The sequence below is a fragment of the Eleutherodactylus coqui genome, chromosome 7 (genome assembly GCF_035609145.1).
Source record: "Eleutherodactylus coqui strain aEleCoq1 chromosome 7, aEleCoq1.hap1, whole genome shotgun sequence".
NCBI lineage: Eukaryota > Metazoa > Chordata > Amphibia > Anura > Eleutherodactylidae > Eleutherodactylus > Eleutherodactylus coqui.
This window is the reverse complement of record NC_089843.1, coordinates 198,935,052-198,939,396: the sequence shown is the minus strand read 5'-3', so window position 1 is coordinate 198,939,396 and position 4,345 is coordinate 198,935,052. Positions and strand designations below refer to the sequence as shown.

Here is a 4,345-nt window from a genome sequence, read left to right as displayed (position 1 = left end):
TACACAGCGCCACAGCCGGGCTCACAATCCGCTGTGGGCCTCTGCAAGCGGATTCCGCCTACGGCTGTGTGAGCCCGGCGTTATTCAGACCGCTACCTGTAATCCGTAATTTACAAGAAGCCCCGGGAACGCTCGCCTTCCTGCAGTTCCAGGAGCATCTTGTTGAGCGTCTTCTGTGTGAGACCGCCGCACCTAATCAAGCTTGCGGAGACTCACAGAGCGCCACTTTTTACACCCCATACCTGCTACTGAGGTCACAAAATACCCCCAAAAAGCATGAGAGGAGGGGGGATACACAATTTTATTGCTCCATGTACCCATCCCAACCAGCCTCCGTAATTACCCCTGTCTTCGGAAATACTACACAGTTCACATTATTACTTTTATCTAAGATTTGGGGAATGCCGAAAAGGGTGCGGGGGGGGGGGATATTTTTAAGGTGTCAATTTTTATTCTGTACAAGTGGGCAATGGGGCCTGGAATTTATTCAGTTGTGTCCTGCAATCCAACGGGTGTTCCCTCCATTATAGGCCTTGCCATGTTTCCTGTAAGTAGATTAGGGCCACAATGGGTATGTTTTTGAACACGGAACAAATGTGGGTATCCATTTTGGGGTAAATGTCTTCATTCCTATGTACACTGTACAAAAAAAGTTTTTAAATTGACAAAATTGCCAAAAAAATGAAAATCGTAATTTTTTCCTTCTGCTTTGCTTAGATTCATTCAAATACTGTGGGGTCAAAATATGCAGTACACCCCTAGGTGAATTCGTTAAGGGGTCTAGTTTTTAAAATGGGGTCATTTGTGGGGGTTCTTTATCGTTTTGGACACTCAATGGCTCTATAAGTGGGTGATGGGGCCTGGAATTTATTCCGTTGTACCCTGAAATCCAACGGGTGCTCCTTCCATTATAGGCCTTGCCATGTGTCCTTTAAGTAGATTAGGGCCATAATGGGTATGGTTCTGAACACGGGACAAACAAGGGAATCTATTTTGGGGTGAAAGTCTTCATTCCTATGTGTGCTATACAAAAAAAAAACAGTTTTAAATTGATAGAACAGCCAAAAAAATGAAAATTGTAATTTTTTGCTACTGCTTTGCTTAGATTTATTCAAAAATTGTAGTGGCTCTAGTTTTCAAAATGGGGTCATTTGTGGGGGTTCTCTTTGGTTTTGGCCGCTCAAGAGCTCTACAAATGTGCTATGGGGCCTAAAACGCCATCAAGGAAAATTTCTGTTCTGAAAACCACCGACTACTCCTTTCGTTTGGGGCCCCGTTGTGCATCCAGACATAAGATTAGGGCCACAATGGGTATGTCTCTGAACACGGGAGAAACAGGGGTATCCATTTTGGGGTGCAAGGCTTCATTCATGTGTGTGCTGTACAAAAAAAGCTGTTTTTAAAATGACAGAATTGACAAAAAAACGAAAATCACAATTTTTTCCTTTTGCTTGGCTTGAATTCATTCAAAAATTGTGGGGTCAAAATGGGCAGTACACCCCTAGATAAATTCGTTAAGGGGTCTAGTTTTCAAAATTGGGTCACTTGTGGGGTTTCTTTTTGGTTTTGGTTGCTCAAGAGCTCTAAAAAAGTTCTATGGGGCTTAAAACACCTTCAAGCAAAATGTATGTTCTGAAAGACACCGACTGCTCCTTTCATTTTGGGCCCCGTTGTGCATCCAGACATAAGATTAGGGCCACAATGGGTATGTTTCTGAACACGGGAGAAACAGGGGTATCCATTTTGGGGTGTAAATCCTCATTTTCATGGGCACTATAGGAAAAAAATATGTCTTTAAAATATATTTTTCTCCTCTAAATTGAATTAATTGCTGAAAAAAACTGGTGTGGTCAAAATTCTCCTGACAGCCCTCAGTGACTACATTAAGGGGTGTAGTTTTTAAAATGGGGTCATTTGTGGAAGTATTTATTATTCTGACACTCATGAGCTTTTGCAAACTTGGCTTGGTGCAGGAAAACAAAGTGATCCTCAAAATGCTGAAAAGTAATGTTAAATTTGTACGTCCTCTAAATGGTTAAAAAAAACACAAAAGTTTTTCAAGTGTGCATTCAGAATAAAGTAAACAGATGGAAATATATATATTATCAAAAATTTGTACAGTATGTTTGAACATATTTGAGATATTACGGTTGAAAATGTGAAAAAATGACAATTTTTTTCAAAATTTTTCCAATATTGGTACTTTTAATAAATATACACAAATTATATCGGTCTCTTTTTACCACCTAAATGAAGTACAACATGTGGTGAAAAAACAATGTCAGAATCACTTGGATATGTAAAGCTTTACGGAGTTATGCTACGTTGAACGACGCATGTCAGATTTCCAAACTTTGGCTCTGTCACTAAGGGGTTAAAAGGATGTATTGCTTTATTCAATGCCTAGACACAGAAACAGTTCAAGAGCTTGATAAAGACCGCAGTCAATAAAGGAAATAAAGAAATGAGTCTGTTTAATGTAAACTTGCATGGGACTCGTTTGCGAGCCACTGACTGACTGAATGCTGCTGCTCCCACCACCGCTGCTGCGTGTCTGTAACTTGGTCTGACATTACATGCACCACCAGGAATAAGGCCTTGCCTATAAGCATTCCCCAGCTGGCAAAAACGGAACCTCCCTGCCTATTCCTCACCATGGAAGAACGGAACCTACCTTTTAAAAAAAAATAAAATAGGCCACAGCCGCAGCCAACTGGATTTTGGTAGGCCGCTGTCTCCCCCTTGTGTGCTACATTAAAAATGCACTCCGCTAAAAATAAAAAGGATCCAGTTCTGTGGCTTCTCGGAGGAGATAGGGGTTCCCCCACCTCCCATCTCCGAGCTGCAGCGGAGACTGACTAACATGGCTGCCAAGTCCGGTATTTATACTTCTAAATTGATGACATCACAATGCAGTGACATCAGCCTGCCAAACACCTGGCTCATGACATCACAAGGGAGTGACATCAGCCTGCCAAACACCTGGCTCATTTGCATACAGTGTGTATGTATGTATGAATGAATGAGTATGAATGAATGAATCCATCTTTTTTTTTATTAATTATGTAGATTATAGATATAGATTATATCTGAATTACAGATTTCGTGCACATAGATTAAAGATAGATTTTAGATAAGATATGTATATATATATATATATATATATATATATACATACATACACAAACACATATAGCTGTATTATGTATATATGTAGATTCTATAATATATGTTGATTATATAATAGATCTATTGATTGATAGATAGATAATCCATAGATCTATTATATAATTAATATAGATGATAGAATCTACATAGATATAAATAATCTAAAATCTATCATCTGGATATAATGTATGTCTATAATCTACACTATCTATCTATCTATATATCTATCTATCGCTATACAAATAGCAAGATTTATTTCTCTATATAATCTATAGTTGGATGGATGGATGGATGGATGTTTTTATGTATGTATGGTGGGAAAAAAAAGGCCTGCTGTACATTTTAACTTTTTTGGATGACCATGCTGATCTATTCTTATTCTTACTAGGGTCTACTAATGCCAGCCCAGGGGAAGCCAATAAAGCCCTATTGAGTCGAAGCCAATTTTCCTCGTTTTTGGGAAAAAGTTTCCGTCCGTCCCCACTCGAAATGCATCCAGCAAAAAGAGATCTATCAAACCGACCGACGGACGCGCCTACAGAGGCAAACTAGTGCTTGCTATTAGTGTCATCACCTGCTTAACCATCCTGCGTAGGGAGGTGACGAGTCCTGCAGCAGGCTCTGCAAGCCTAGGATGCGTGAGCACGGTGCAAGAGGAAGGACTGAGGGGGGGGAGGGCGCGGTTGAGAAGGCGTGGGGCGGGGCTATGCAAAGTTCTTCCAGCTCCCTGGGTGCATTGTGGGTGCGGCCGGAGTGCTGCCTGAGCGTGTTGCATCTGATACGTCCCCTATCTGGGGACCATATATTAAATGGATTTTTAGAACAGGGAGCTGGAAAAAGTGCTTGCTCTGTCCACTCCGCGCATTGACCTGGTATTGCAGTACCTCCAGGACCGGTGCACCCCCTTTCCTACAGCAGTTTCCAAAAGCAGGAAAAAAAATGACGAGCAAGAGGTGCAGAGCAGCTGTGGCTGCTTTTAACCAAGCACTTAGATTTACACTCAGCCCGTCTGCTTTGCTGTGGAGCTCGCAACATTGTATCCACTGAGCAGCTGCATCTGCCAGAGTGTGCACCGCACAGGTACAACTGGAAGCAAAACAACAACACACACACACCCTACGTCTGTATGCTCCACGTATTCGGGTCATGGGCGTATGTACAGGGGGTGCGGTCGCAC

General features: G+C 41.5%; 1 non-coding gene across 1 annotated transcript; it reads left to right on the top strand.

Moving 5' to 3' along the window:
* The first annotated feature begins 3,891 nt into the window (after positions 1 to 3,891).
* LOC136574177 (U2 spliceosomal RNA) lies at positions 3,892 to 4,074 on the top strand. Its single transcript, XR_010786279.1, has one exon. It is a non-coding gene; the product is annotated as a U2 spliceosomal RNA (small nuclear RNA).
* Positions 4,075 to 4,345: the final 271 nt, after the last annotated feature.